The following is a 16434-nucleotide window of genomic DNA, read 5'->3' as shown; positions in this document are numbered from 1 at the left end:
TTTTTTCTTTTTTTTTAGTAACTGATGTTCTTTTTCTATCAACCATGTTTCCATGTTGCTTAAGAGCCGGTACAAGACAACTTAAGACCATTCCGTGGTTGCTCCTACCCATTCAGTGGCCAGAGTCGTGAGAGCGGCAGACCAGACTTCCGTGGCAGGCTGAGCACTCCAGTCTTCAGTAGGTAACTGCTGAACAGGCACAGAGGGCACCTGCACGCCGTCAGACCAGTATGCAACCTCAGGCTGAGTAGCAGTCAACTCAGGAGCTGGAGCAGTCTGTTCACCCTGAAATTCCTCCTTGGTCACAGGCTTTTCAGCAGCAGCCTGCTCTTCTTTTTCAATCTCTTCAGGATCCCTGTAGAAGTAGAGCTCAGGCATGACCTCCCACGGGTATTCACGGGAAATGGTACCACGCATGTGCAGAACTTCCCAGGGCAGCATCCACATCAAATCCACTGAGTGAACTTCATGTTGTTGCATGGAATGGCAATGTTCACACAGCTCTGAGGAGAATCTGTGTGACACAGAGCAACGGTGGGAAGGTTAACATAAGATGCCTCTGTGAGAGGCTATTGGTCAACTCTGGGGTCAGTAAGCACAGGAAGCCGTGGCTCCCGGAAGGCTCCCTGGATCTGGTTAGTAAGAGTTCCAGAAGTGAAGTGGCCAGCAATTGCTGTGGCTCCAGTGGCAGCAGCAAATTGCAGCACGGCCCTCTGGCCAGTATTCCTGGAGGATATGACACTGACATCAGCGGGGATTTTCAACGGCAACAATGGCGTGAGCTGCAGCAGAAGCTTCTCCCAGGTCCTCTTCAGGTTTATGATGCAGATACCATCACTTTTTCTTTTGTAGATGTACTGTTCCATCTGCAGGTCAAGATTGGTGCCACCTAAGTGGGTTTCTGTTGCAGAACTTAAGGACATCTCCTCCTTCATTTGCAGGACATCAAGGGCTCTGGACATTGAGGAATTTTCCCTTTAAGTTGCGATGGGAATCCAGAACAACACTGTACAGACCCCTCTGTGAGGAGCATAGAAACCGGAAATCCCCCCACCGCCCTTTTTTTTTTTTTTAAAGTCTCACCTTATTGCCCAGGCTGGAGTGGAGTGATGGATCTTGGCTCACTGCAACTTCCACCTCCCGGGTTCAAGCGATTCTCCTGCCTTGACCTCCCAAGTAGCTGGGGTTACAGGTACCCGACATCGAGCCTGGCTAATTTTTGTATTTTTAGTAGAGACGGAGTCTCACCATGTTGGGCAGGCTGGTCTCGAACTCCTGACGTCAAGTGATTTACCCACCTTGGCCTCCCAAAGTGTGGGGATTAGAGACGTGAGCCATCACGCCCAGCCAGAAACCACTTCTAATAATGTAACAGTTTATATATTGACACATAGACACTTTTTAAGAGATTATACTATCTCTCTACATTTTTTTCTTTTTATTGAGATGGAGTCTCACTCTGATGCCCTGGCTGGAGTGCAGTGACATGATTTCAGCTCACTGCAACCTCTGCCTCCCTGGTTCAAACAATTTTTGTGTCTTAGCCTCCAGAGTAGCTGGGATTACAGGCGCGTGCCACCATGCCCAGCTAATTTTTCTATTTTTAGTAGAGATGGGGTTTCACTATGCTGGCTAGGCTGGTCTCCAGCTCCTGACCTTAAGTGATCTGCCCACCTCAACCTCCCAAAGTGCTGGGATTACGGGCATGAGTCACTATACCCAGCCTATCTACACGTATTTTTAAAACTGCTTTTTAAATCTTAACATTATACTATGGGCATCTTTTCACATAGTAAATGCAAATTTTCCTCATGTTTACAACAGTGCAGTAAGAGGCTCAGTAGAACCTAGGATTTAAGAGCATGGACTACGTGGGTTGGATACTAACTTGTGCACCTTAGGTTGTGCGTGAACTTGGACAAATGACTTCCCCTCTCTGAGTCTTAATTTCTCTATCTGTAAAATGTGCTCTGCTAAAATGCTTGTAGTAGCATATGAAAAATGCTCAACATCAGTAATCCTCAAAGAAACGCAAGTTAAAATCACAGTGATTAAACGCAAGTTAAAATCATTTTAGCCCGGGCGCGGTGGCTCAAGCCTGTAATCCCAGCACTTTGGGAGGCCGAAGCGGGCGGATCACGAGGTCAGGAGATCGAGACCACCGTGGCTAACACGGTGAAACTCCGTCTCTACTAAAAAATACAAAAAACTAGCCGGGCGAGGTGGCGGGCGCCTGTAGTCCCAGCTACTCAGGAGGCTGAGGCAGGAGAATGGCGTGAACCCGGGATGCGGAGCTTGCAGTGAGCTGAGATCTGGCCACTGCACTCCAGTCCGGGCGACAGAGCGAGACTCCGCCTCAAAAAAATAAATAAATAAATAAATAAATCATTTTATACCAGTCAGATCATTTTACACCAGTCAAATCATTTTATACCAGTCAGATTGGCTAGTATTAAAAAGTAAGAAGATAACAGATGTTGTTGAAGATATAAAGAAAAAGGAATGCTTATACACTGTTGGTAGGAATGTAAATTAGTACGACTTTCATGGAAAACAGTATGGAGATTTCTCAAACAACTAAAATTAGAACTATCATTTGATCCAGCAATCCCACTACTGTATCTACCCAAAGGAAAAGAAATCATTATATCAAAAAGATACCTGCATTTGTTTGTTTATCACAGCACTATTCAAAATAGCAAAGATATTGAATTGACCTAAGTATCCACTAGTGGTTGATAGGATAAAGAAAATGTGGTGTATATATACAATGGAATACTATCAGTCATAAAAAAAGAATAAAATGTTTTTTGCAGCAACATGGATGGAACCGGAGGCCATTATCTTAAGGGAAACAACTCAGAAAGTCAAATACCGCATGTTCTCACTTATAAGTGGGAGCTGAGTCATGTGTACACATCGACCTAGAGTGTGCAATGGTAAATATGGGGGACTGGGAAAAGTGGGAGGGTGGAGGAGGGTGGGTGATGAGAAGTTACTTGAGTCCAATCCACACTCTTTAGGTGATGGATGCACTAAAAGCTCAGACTTCACCAGTATGTAATATATCCACATAATAAAACTACACTTGTATCCCTGAAATTTATACAAATAGGTCAGGCGTGGTGGCTCATACCTGTAATCTCAGCATTTTGGGAGGCTGAGGTTGACGGATCACCTGAGGTCAGGAGTTCGAGACCAGCCTGGCCAACATGGTGAAACCCTGTCTTTACTAAAAAATACAAAAATTAGCCAGGCATGGTGGTGTATGCCTGTGGTCCCAGTTACTGGGGAGGCTGAGGCAGGAGAATAGCTTGAACCTGGGAGGCGAAGGTTGCAGGTGAGCCAAGATCGCACCACTGCACTCTAGTCTGGGCGACTGACAGAGCAAGACTCTGTCTCAAAAAAAAAAAAAAAAAAAAAAGAATACAAATAAAAGGAAAAAAAATGTTTGTTGGCGGAATGAAATAATTAATGCTGATAAAGCCTCTAGAATAGTACTAAGGCATACAACAAGCCATAACGACTCTGTCTATCCTTAGTGAAGTTTTAAGTTCTTTTTAAACTTTATTACAAACAATGCTACAATGAAGGTTTTGTCACATCTTTTTGAATACTTTTACTAGTGTTTTTACAGGACAGAAGTCAGAATGAGGGATCATGTAGGATGTTCACACAAAATTAGAATGGACATTGCCTACTTGCCTTCCAAAGTTGTACCCATTTACCCTCCAGTCAAGAGTGTACAAAATGGTTCATATTCCCAGACTTTTGCCCAAACTGGATTTTATCATTTTGAAAAAATTGTGCCCGTCTAATAACAACTGATCTTTGACACATTGAATTACAGTATAAAGAGAGCTTTACCCAAATGGCCCACAAGGCTACCTAAGTGGGCAGAAGTCATACATCACATATTTTAAAATTTCCATAGAAAATTCTTTATGCAACATTGAGGCTTATAAAATTAATCTTTTCCTCCATAAGACTTCTATGTGTCTTTATTCTGAACTGGGGGTATATGAAAACAAAATTTCCTTTCCTTGATTTCCTTCCTTTCAAATTCTACAGATGCTGTGAAATACTTAAGTGCTCAGGAGAAGTCATATTCTGGTTGCTGCAAGCGTGTAATGCCCTGTCATTAAAATAAAAAATAGATTGTTATCCTCTGCCCTCCTCTATGCATATATATATATATACACACAAATATAAAATATATATATACATATATATATATATTTTGTAGAGACTGGGGTCTTGCTGTGTTGCCCGGGCTGGTCTTGAACTCTTCTGTGCAAGGGATCCTCCCACCTCAGCCTCCCAAAATGCTAAGATTGCAGGCGTGAGCCACCAGGCCTGGCCCTTTGTGCATTTTCTGAGACCAATCTTTCCAAAACTGGTCTCTAGGAGATGAGCAGCCAGGTTGTAAAGGATTTAGTCTCTATCACAGACCCAAATCAGAAAGAAACAACTTGGAAATGCCATGGTTAAATCAAATTAGTGTTCGAGGCCATATTTCTGCTTTTTCATGTTCTTGAACTGGGAATTCACATTTGGCTGCTGTGCGGTGATTGTTCCAGAAGTTCTCTGGGCTGCCCTCTGGGCTCCACGGGTTTTATTTGCCATCTTGTTCGCCCTCTGCTGGTTTTTCAAGAGAAGAACATGAATGGGAAGAATGGCTTTCTCTGACCCTGGGAGATTTTTTTTCTTGCTTATTTTTGTTCCGGGAAATCAAAATTCCAGTTGAATTCCATAACTATAAAAATGTTAAGAGAAGACATGTGGGTTTCGATGGAATAGACTAATTTGAATTACCGTAGGTTTTCGGAGATGGGGTATGGGGATAGGAAAAAACTCTGGCTTTACTTCTTTTTATACATGTCTTACTGTTTAGTTATTCAACTATGCATTTTCTGGTGTGTATAATGATATTACATCATAAATTTAAAGAATAGAATGCATGTGAATCTATATCAATATCTATCTCTATTTACATGAGCTATTTACATCTATTAATATATCTGTATATATTCTGGAACCTTGTAGTTTGGGGAACTCAGCTTAAGCATCCTGAGAGACTGAAAAAGAACACAGGAGTTGACACCTTTCACTTATAACCAGACCCCTCAGTCCAACAAAATATAATCCAATGTTTTCAGAGCCCTAAAAGGCATTTTTTTTTTTTTTTTTTTTTTTTTGAGATGGAATCTTGCTCTGTCGCCCAGGCTGGAATGCAGTAGTGTGATCTTGGCTCACTGTAACCTCTATCTCCCAGGTTCAAGTGATCAAGCAATTCTCCTGCCTCCACCTCGAGTAGCTGGGATTACAGGCGCACAACACCATGTCTGGCTAATTTTTGTATTTTTAGTAGAGATAGGGTTTTGCCATGTTGGCCAGGCTGGTCTCGAACTCCTGACCTCAGGTGATCTGCACTCCTCGGCCTCCCAAGGGATTACAGGCATGAGCCACTATGCCCAGTCAAAAGGCTTCCTTTAATTTAGAAGTTCTGTATAAGATCTAGTCTAGGAAATTCTCAAAGCTTCTAGGCATTATAATGACAACAATTCATTGAAGAGCCCATTCTTTCAAGAGTTCTGGCCTGCATGCCAAGTGCATGCAAGACAGCAAAGCCCACACAGGGAGGTGATGTCACACAGGGAGGTGAGGGCCCCAGTCAGCAGCCTCCATTCTGAACAGGTGGTGGTGTTTTTTTCAGTCTGGCATTCTTTACATCCCTCTAGTCAAAATGATTGGCAGATGAGCCAAACCTGGCCTCTTCTTCGCTGGGATTTTACGTTAATGCTGGAAGAGAGAAGTTATCTCTTTTCTCTAGGGTCATACCTCTGGGTTATAAAGGTCTGAACCTGTCTGTGATACTCATCTATTCCCACCGACTTTATGGTGGACACCCAGGAGAGAGGACATGTGGAGAAGAAGATACAATTGAAATGTGTTTTGAGGTAGAATCTGCTGGAGGATTGAATCAGCAAGACACATTCTAAAGGGAAGAGTCAAGAATAACTTCTATATTTCTAAATGAGTTCCTGGATGAATGTGTTGCCATTTGTTAATATGGGGGAGAACCAGGAGTGGGATTGGAGATGAAGCCAGAGCTTGGCGGTGACAATTGGGAGTTCTGTTTTGGACATATGGACTTTGAGATGCTGTGAGATAGCCGAGTGGAAATGTCAAGTACGTAGTTATATATGTGACTTTTGAGAAAGGGAAAAAGATTTGAGCTGGACGTATTAATTTAGAAGCTGTGACATAAACTGTATGTAAAGATATTGGAGTGGATGAGAATATTTAGGTATAGAAGATATTAAAAAGAGGGCCCAGGACCAAGTTTTGAGGAGAATCAAATTTTGCTGATTGAGTAGAGAGGGAGAACTTAACACAGGAGAGGCTGGTAAGGTGGGAAAAAAAGGAATGGGAATAGGGTGTCACAGAATTGGAGAGGAGTGTGTCAAAAAGGGGAGACTGGTCAACTCAGTCAAAAGCCGATGAGAATTAGAGAAAGTTGAGGTCAGAGACACATTCATTGGGCATGGCAATAGACACAGCGTTGGTAAAGTTGACAACAGCATTTTCTGTAGAGTAATGGGCATGAAAAGTAGTTTTGAGGCAGGAGAATAGGGTCTCAAGGCAGGGAACTTAAGGCGGATTCACGCTGACTTCCTAGAACTAAATCAAAAGGAAAACCCCACCTTTCCACACCCAAGTAACAAAAGGACAGAAGGCGTCTTCATTTGCAACTACCTGCCCAGTTTTCGGCCCGGCAGATGGAAAATTGAAAGTACCTCCGATTGGTTGCTTTCCTCAACCAATCAGACCTTTGCAAGGAGTGTAACTTTGTAACTTCACTTCAGCCTCTGAGCCTCTGATTGGTTGCTTTCTACAACCAATCAGACTGATTGTGGGCCAATTCTTCTTTGCATAGAAGTGTAACTTTGTAAGTTCACTTTAGCCTCTGATTGGTTGCTTTCCACAGCCAATCAGATCTTTTGCATAGGGTGGAGCCTTTATAACTTCACTTCAGCCTCTGTTGGTTGCAGCAGCCAATCAGACTGATTGTAGGCCACTACTTCATTTGCATGGGTTTGTACACCAAGTGGCCAATGGGAAACTAAACCCCCAGAAAATATTCTGTAACAGGGCTCTGGAGCCCCTATGCGTGGCCTGCTCCCACCCTGTGAACTGTACTTTCATTTTCAATCAATCTCTAGTTTCGTTGCTTCATTCTTCCCTTGCTTTGTTTGTGTGTTTTGCCCAATTCTTTGTTCAAAACGCCAAGAACCTGGACATCTTCCACTGGTAACAGTTTGAAGAAAGTTAAAAAGGAATGGTGGTGACCAACAGTGCAGATGGCACTGTGGGTTCAAGGGAAACTGATAACCACCCCCCCGACACACATGCACGCACACACAGAATACAAACAAGTAGCGCAATCAACAGAGTATTTAAAAGACTCTCATTGTGTCCTCTGGCGTAAACATTCTTTCCATAGGTCTTTGACTCGTAAACCATCAGAGCCCAGAATCATGAAGACTACAACATAAATATTGAGAGGTCCTTAGGTATAAAAGTGGAGGAGCTACTCTCACTTCCACTCCTTGCTTCTCCCATTCATACACAGTTTATTCAAATTATTCATCGTAGTTACATTCTGTAAAGTTTCTTCTAATGCTGATTGGCAAATAATGAACTATTGCTCCAAGACTAGGTTACGTTCCTGTGAGCCTCTGGTCATAATATTTTTGCTAAACAAAATGCCACCCTTGGCATATAGGTTTGTTTGCCAATATCCTTGTAAAACAAGCCAGTCACATCAGCATTGAAAACTTACTGTTGTACATAGCCCTTTTCTGTATAACAGTTGGCAGATATTTTAAAAAATTCATCTGTAGCCTCCTGATCTGCAGAACCTGCCTCACCTACAAGTTTAATGTTTCTCAAGCTCTGTTGCCTTTTGAAATGTGTAAGCCAGCCAGCACTAGCTCAGAAGAGTTTCACATTTTCCTACGCCTGGGTGTGATGGTTAATTTTATGTGTCAACTTGACTGGGCCTTGGGGTGCCCAGATATTTGGTTAAGCATTATTTCTGGGAGTGTATGCAAGGGTCTTTCTGGATGAGATTAACATTTGAAACAGTAGACTGAGTAAAGCAGATCGTCCTATCTAATCAGTTAAAAGCCTGAATAGAATAAAAAGCTGAGTGAGAAAGAACTGTCTATCTTTGCCTCACTGTCTTCAAGCTTAAACATTGGTAGTCTCTTGCCCTTGGGCTTGGACTAGAATTTAAGCCATTAAATTTTTTAAAAAGAGCTTAGGTCATTGCTAATTCCTTACAATAAATCTCTCTCTCTCTATATATATAGGTATATATGTATATATATACACTATATATGCTATATATATGATACATATACTATGTATATACTACATAATATAGAGAGAGAGCAAGGATACACACACACACACATATATATATATACACACACACATCTTATTGGTTCGGTTTTTCTAGAGAACCCTAATCCACTGGGTAATGTGTCTATAAATTTATTACTGGAGCAGCCTGATTTATAGGTCAGTGCATTTCTTTCTCCTTTTCCTGGATGTATTGTATTGTTGATTCATTCACATTGAACTCACAGCCAACAGCACTATAACTCATGCCTGAATGAAGCTTATCTAACACATACATTTTCTCCATAAGGAACATCACAGTCTTCCTGTTTTTAGGAATACTAGACGGCACTTCAGCATTATACTTAGGGGCCATTTCAAACAGCAGAATCAACAGCAAAAAGCATAGAAATTGGGAAGCATGGCACTAAATAGACTATGAAAATAATGCTTAGTTTTAGTATGAGATCTGAAACAAGAAACATTGCCTCGTTCAGCCTGAGCTGGGAATATGCAGAGAGGGCAACTGACATTTCTTGCCACCTCTGCACATGTCCTCAAATAACCGTGAAAGTGCCATTGATATTGATTTTAGGGTTATAAATGAAGTTTAGCAAGTAGGCAAACTTGCAAGCACAGAATCTGTAAATGATGAGGATTGACTATATGATGGCTTTGATGGCTTTGGAAAAACCAATACCATGTACTGATAATCAGTTCAGAGTCTATACCAAAATTCCATAGCAAGGCTGCAACATGACATATCTTCCCAGCTGGTGCTAGCATGTTATTTAGACCCACCTGTAATCCAGGTTCAAATTTTTCCCATCAGCTAACAGGATATAATAAACTCCCTGTGAGGCCTTATGTGTTTTGAGGTTGATTGAAGTAGCAGTGGACAGGAATAGCCCTGTTGGGAAGATAAGTCACCTGTTTATGCAATTCATTTGTGTCTTCAGGACCAGCTCAGTCCGGATTAGGTGTCTGACACTTCCACTTGATAATGGACTGCTTCTGGGCGTCTCAACTGTATAGAGAAATGAATCAGAAAACAACCATCTTGTCATGGTCAGCTCAGTCACATTGTCCCCTCATGTCCCGTAGCCAGGCACTCAGTTTCTACCAGGGTTCATTAACAACCCAAGAGCTGTTTCCCAAAATGGAAATTGTTACTAATGCAATATGGCATAGCTTTGCTTTAAAATCCTATTCTCCAATCAAGGTTAGCTTCAGCCTCCATACAGACTTCTCTTGCTCTGGGCCCTACTCAAAGGTGGCAACAGAAAATATTTTAGTTTACTTAGTATATGTGCTGCAGAAAGAGACCTAAAATGTAATATAGATAGTTTCCAAAATCCACAACATTCCATCAAGTATTGTGCTTTTTTCTTTTTTAAATTTAAATTTAAATTTTTTTGAGGTAGGGTCTCACTCTGTTGCCTAGAATGGAGTGCATCAGTGTGATCATAGCTCACTGCAGCCTCAAACTACTGGGCTCAAGTAATCCTCCCCCTTCAGCCTCCCCAGTAGCTAGGACTACAGGTGTGTTACCACACCCAGATGATTTTTAATTTGTTTGTAGAGATAAGGTCTTGCTATATTGCCCAGGCTGATCTCAAACGTCTGGCCTCAAGCAATCCTCCTGCCTTGACCTCCCAAAGCACTGGGACTTCAGCTATGAGCCACCACACCTGGCCTTGTGCTTCTTTTGTAAAGGTAGGAGTTCCGTATTTTCATGAGTTTTCTTCCCATACTTTAGCAGGCATATATCTTGGTTGGGCATTCAAGGAACTTCCTAATTCCAGTACATCCATATAAATGTCATCAAAATAGTGAACAAGCAGCATGTACAGTTGGTAAGAATATAAAGTTTTCAAAAAATTCCCTTGAATAAGGCAAGGGAGCAAAGGAGACTGATTGTGAAGTTGTCCTGCTGTCCCTTCCAGGCAAAAACACACTGTTTCCGGTTTTCTCTGTTTATTGATTGGAGAAGGGGAAGCATTTTCTAGATTAATAGCAGCACACACCACGTACCCGTGCCTGTGCTGCCTTGCTACCATAAAGAAATCATATCCAGAAAAGCAGCTGCAATTAAAGTCAGTTATTAATTAGGCTTGGTTAATCCACTCTCTTTTTCCAAGACCAATTTCTCTTCTGCAAAGACTCTACAAGTGAGTATAATGGGGGATATCATAGCTATAACCATGTCTTTATTGTTCAAAACTTTGAAGAAGACACCAATTACTACAATTCTTCAGGAATGTATTACTGCTTTTTGTTTACTCTCTCAGTAAGGAGGGAGAACTCAAAGGGCTTCCACTTGGCCTTTTCCACCATAACTATCCTTTTTCTACAGGTCAGAAGACAATGTGAGGATTTAGCCAGTTGGTGAAGGCAAGAAGAAAGGAGAATAGTTATTAGCTGTGTCTGTCTCTTTTATCCAGAAAGCAAAAACTCACCCAGACACTTCAAATGAAGTTGTCACTTCATGTCTAATTGACAAAATCTTGCCACTGACTCTAGTGGCAGAGGAAACTAGAAAATTAAGTATGACTTTAACATTTCCAGTGTGGATAGTAGAGAACAAAGGAGAAAGCTTTGGAGAATGATGTATGGGTTTACCACAATTCCTTATAAGCCAGGGCCTTATCACAGCTTTGATACCCTGACTTTTGCTATCTCTTATCCCAGGGATCTGTTATTTTCTGGCTGCCACATGCATTCCAGCTCTGTGTGTCACTGCCATCAGAGAGCTTAGGATTTTGTGGGGAATACAAGCAGTGCTGTAGGGAAAGATTTTGCTGTTAAATTGCATTTTCTATTCTTTTACTTTACCATCCCCCCCACCACCAATAAAAAAAGCAGCAATGCCTTCCTATGATGCATTGTCCCCAGGGGAAGTGTGGATACAGCCTAGCAAAAAGCAATCATTATTTAGCTTTGAGCTTAAAAATATGATTTTGTTTTAGAGATAGGGTCTCACTCTGTCAACCAGGCTGGAATACAGTGATGTGATCAGAGCTTACTTCAGCTTCAAACTCCTGGATTCAAGCAATCCTCCCACTTCAGCCTCCTGAGTAGCCAGGACTAGGAGCATGCACCATCACACTTGGCTAAATATAGATTTATTTTTTGTGGAGATGAGATCTCACTATGTTGTCCAGGCTGGTCTTGAATTCCTGGCCTCAAGCGATCCCCTCAAAGTGCAGGGATTACAAGCGTGACCCACTTTGTCCAGCCTCAAAATATGATTTTTGAACTCCTCGGCTACTGTATCAGTCTGAAAGCTGAACACTTTTAATTTTTGATGGAGAGATAATATGCATGCCTTAGAAAATCAAAGACTCAGAGCCTAGAAGATGGGAACACAGATTTTATTAAAAATCAGCTCTGGGCTGGGTGCAGTGGCTTACGCCTGTAATCCCAGCAATTTGGGAGGCCGAGGCTGGCGGATCACGAGGTCAGGAGATCGAGACCATCCTGGCTAACACAGTGAAACCCCGTCTCTACTAAAAATACAAAAAATTAGCCGGGTGTGGTGGCGGGCGCCTGTAGTCCCAGCTACTCGGGAGGCTGAGGCAGGAGAATGGCCTGAACCTGGGAGATGGAGCTTGCAGTGAGTCAAGATTGCATCACTGCACTCCAGCCTGGGCGACAGTGGGAGACTCCGTCTCAAAAAAATAAGTCAGCTCTGTAATGTGGGTAAAAAATAGCAGTTCTTCCTGAGCTGAATGGAATGAACTTGTTGGATTAAACAAGTTGGGAGTAAGTTAGGTGCCCAAGAAGCACCCACCCACCCTCCAGAGAAACACGCCTGCGCTTTGCATCCCAGGGGGTTGGCGAGCCTGTAGGAGAGACCCACATTGGGCATGGGGTGTCAGAGCAGTAGATGAACCATGGTTCAAGGCATTGTCCAGGCAGATGGATCTGACGGCAGCGCTGTACAGTCCTGCACCCCATGCAATGATGCAAAAAAACAGATCCGAGTTTCTGAGCCCGGGGAGAAACTGGAGGCATAAATGCTCAGAGGAAGGGTATAAGGAGGGGAAGGGAGCAGCCTGGGTGAAGGTGAAGAACAAGTGGACCCAGTGATTTCACCAGAGGCCATGTCACGGGCCTTGGATATCAGCAAGTGATGGCAGCCCTCAATACCTAAAACCAAGTGGCATGTCCTTTCCTCTTCAGAGGCCAGAAAGAATTGGAGAAAGACTCATGGTCCAGACGCTCCACCCTTTAATGTCAAGATATTACCAAAGTCATCCAGAAACTTAGATTATATGCAGAGAGAAATCAGCCGAAAGGAAAATGGACAGGATCTTAAAATTGCCTGCATATTTACTCAAAAGGGACTGTTTCATTCTAGAAGGGATTCCTAGGTGGCCAGAATATGTGTTTTCTGTTATGTACGGCTATGTGGCTCAACAGTTAGTTGAGTTTTACTACAGAAAATAAAGAAAACTACCTTTCCTACACATCCAAATTGTGGCTATCAATTTCATACCACCTTCACCAGGAAAATTGATAATTACAATGCAATGTGACATGTGGTAAATAAAGGAATCATTCGAAAGCAGTAGGAACTGAGAAAGGAAGCATCTCTCTCTCCTCAGGAAAAAAGAAAATAATTCAAATAGGAAATTATATTTGAGATGAGTTTTGAAGGATGAGAAAGTACTTGCTAAACAGATAAGTGAGGGAAAATTGTTCAAAGCAGAGAAAACAGCCTGAAGACACAGAGCCACAAAAGGGCAAGGTGTGTTTTGGGACATGGCAAGAAGTCAGGGTGAGTAGAACATGAGTTTTGCGGAGCAGAGTAGAGGAGGCCAGGGCCAGGCGTGGGGGCGTGCACCTGTAGTCCTAGCCCCTCGGGATGCTGAGGCAGGAAGATCGCTTGAGCCCAGGAGTTCAGGGCTGCAGTGAGCTGTGATCACGCCACTGCACTCCAGACTGGGTAACAGAGCAAGACCCTATACCTACAAAAACTAGCCAGGCAAGGTGGTGCTACTTGGGAGGTGAGGGCAAGCAGATCTCTTGAGTCCCAAAGTTGGAGGCTGTGGTGAGCTAATGGCACTATTGCACTCCAGCCTGGGTAACAGCAAGACCTTGTCTCTAAGTAAAAAAAAAGAAGCCATAAGAAAAATAATCAAAGTGTACATTGGATTTGGTTACAAGAAAATCATTAGTAACTCTACCAAAAGCATATTTTTAGGAGTGGTGGGGGCAGATGCCAGATTGGAGTGGGTTGAAGAATGAATAGGAGGTGAGAACTGAAGCCAGTAGAAGTAGGCAATTCAAGGAGATTGGTTGTGAAGGGGTAAGATTTCCATTTTGGACATATTGTGCTAGAGATGCCCTTGGGATGTTAAAGTGTAGCTGTCCAGAAAGTAACATATAAAAAACTATAGCTAGGGAACATGTATTGGATGCAAAAATAGACAATGTATAAGTGGTTGCTGAAACCTGGGATTAGATGAACTCCCCAAGGAACAGTGTGAAAAACAGCAGAAGACAGAAACAAAGGCAGAGCCTGGAAGATAAAAACATTTAAGGGGCGGCCAAAGGTAGCAGAGCCGTAAGAAGAGACTGATGACTAATTGTCAGAGATGTAGGAAGAAAACCAGAGGAGCACATGCTGGAAGCTGAGAAAGAGGAGAGTTTCAAGAAGTGTAAAATGCTACTGATAAATCAGATGAAGATTTAAACCGAATCATTGGTTGGCTTTAACTTTTTTTTTTTTTTTTGAAACAGGGTCTCACTCTATTGCCTAGGCTGGAGTGCAGTGGTGCGATCTCGGCTCACTGCAGCCTCTGCCTACTGGGTTCAAGTGATTCTCGTGCCTCGGCCTCCCAAGTAGCTGGGACTACAGGCGTGTACCACCACGTCTGGCTAATTTTTGTATTTTCAGGAGAGACAGGATTTCACCATGTTGGCCAGCCTAGTCTAGAACTCCTGACCTCAGGTGATCCACCTGCCTTGGCCTCCCAAAGTGCTGGGATTATAGGCATGAGCCACCGTCCCTGGCCTACCTTTAAATTTTGAAGATCATTTAGGACTTTTGTTAGAGAAATTTCAGGAGGGTAGTGGATCAAAAGCCAGGTCATAAAGGGTTTATTCAAACCTTGAGAAGTTAGATAAACAAAGTTGATGAATATTGACTCCTACTGAAAGGAGTTTAGCAACATATATAACAAGAATAAATTAATATTCATTTTATTATTATATTAATAATAGATCAATATGATCATATTAGTTAACATAAATTATTATATTAATATGATATTACTTATATTAATCCAGATATTATACTTATATTTATAAATTATCAATTTCTATTTATGTCAATATTATAATTGATATAATCATAATATTATACATAATTGTTACATACCCATGCATTATATATTAGTGATCTATACATAACATTCACTATTTTAGATACATTGTAATGAATTATATATCAGTATAAACGGCACAATTGATATATTAGTTAATATAAATATATTTATACATTATTCTAATTATTCTAATAACTATATTGATTAATATACTTAACACTAACATTACCAAATTAGTAAGAAAAAGGAATATAACCCATTAAAAATGGCAAAGGATAAGTATATGTAGTTCACAGAAAAGAAAGTATAAAAGGCCAATAATTATGTCAAAACAACATCAAACTTACCGTCAGGAAATGCAAACAAAACAAAAAGAGATCCCATTTTTCCTCCAGAGACTGACAAAATTTGAGTTTACTAATATCAAGTGTGGTGACATCTAGGAAAAAAATTTAGCTCCATTATTTTCTATAATGCTCTTTTTATCCTAGGGGAACTTCCCTTTTATCTGATAACTGCAGGGGCTTGGTATGGAATAAACTAAAATTAGTCCCATTTGGTAAACTAAATCCTAACTGATACTTTAAATACTCTCGTTAGATAACTCACAATATAATCAGAAGAGATCTGGATTAAGCCAGGCGTGGTAGCTCACGCCTGTGATCCCAACACTTTGGGAGGCCAAGGTGGGCAGATCACGTGAGGTCAGGAGTTTGAGACCAGCCTGGCCAACATGGTGAAACCACATCTCTACTAAAATACAAAAATTAGCTGGGTATCGTGGTGTGCACCTGTAATCCCAGCTACTTGGGAGGCTGAGGCAGGAGAATTGCTTGAACCCAAGAGGCAGAGGTTGCAGTGAGCTGAGATCATACCACTGTACTCCAGCTTGAGCAATAGAGCAAGACTCCATCTCAAAAAAAAAAAAAAAAAAAGAGATCTGGATTACCTGGTAAAACACAAAATGGATCCGTTACAATGAGGACATCTGCTGATTGGATAGGATGAGCAAGAGGTGCTAACAGCAGGAGGCCTTGGCAGGACACAGGTGCTCCATAGGGCAGGAGATCATCTTTATGAATATTCATGGAACTGCCACTTAGGTAAAGATTTTGGGTGTCCAGATTAAAAGACAAATTGCTGCATCTTTCATCTCACAAGAAGAAAGTACTAGGCCTGAAGCCCTCTTCCTATTCCATACCTGGGCACACCACTCCAGTTCACATACTGAGTTACCTGAAAGGCTGGCAGCTTTGAGTGAATCCTGCAGGAAAAAGGGCTCTGCAGTGAGTCCAGGCTGCACTACAGGCAGTCCTGCCACTTAGCCCATTCAATATGGAAGACCCTGGAAAAGTCAGTGGTGGAAAGTTATGTCATGTGGAGCTTATGGCAAGCTCCAGAGGAAGAGTACTTTTGTCTTCCTAGAATAACTCCTGGTGTGCTATGGGCCCCAGTCAAGGCAGCGCTGTACCATGGAGCATTACATTGCCATGAACCTGAATCTGCTCATTATAAGCTGGGTTCTCCTTCTTCTTCTTCTTTTTTTTTTTTAGACGGAGTCTTTCTCTGTCACCCAGGCTGTGATCTTGGCTCACTGCAACCTCCACCTCCCAGGTTCAGGTGGTTCTCATGCCTCAGCCTCCTGAGTAGCTGAGATTACAGATGCCCGCCACGATGCTTAGCTAAGTTT

General features: G+C 42.0%; 1 long non-coding RNA gene across 1 annotated transcript in view; it reads left to right on the top strand.

Annotated features, from left to right (window-relative positions):
- LOC117082522 overlaps window positions 1–4171 on the top strand; it is an 81178-nt gene extending 77007 nt beyond the window's left edge. The window contains exons 2-3 of the long non-coding RNA XR_004436644.1: window positions 942–1022; window positions 4072–4171. This is a non-coding gene — a long non-coding RNA (uncharacterized LOC117082522). The remainder of the gene's footprint in view (window positions 1–941; window positions 1023–4071) is intronic.
- The last annotated feature ends 12263 nt before the right edge of the window (window positions 4172–16434 follow it).

Source organism: Trachypithecus francoisi, unplaced genomic scaffold (assembly GCF_009764315.1).
Source record: "Trachypithecus francoisi isolate TF-2019V2 unplaced genomic scaffold, Tfra_2.0 Lachesis_group9, whole genome shotgun sequence".
NCBI lineage: Eukaryota > Metazoa > Chordata > Mammalia > Primates > Cercopithecidae > Trachypithecus > Trachypithecus francoisi.
Note: the sequence above shows the minus strand (reverse complement) of the source record. Positions and strands in the feature narration are given on the sequence as shown.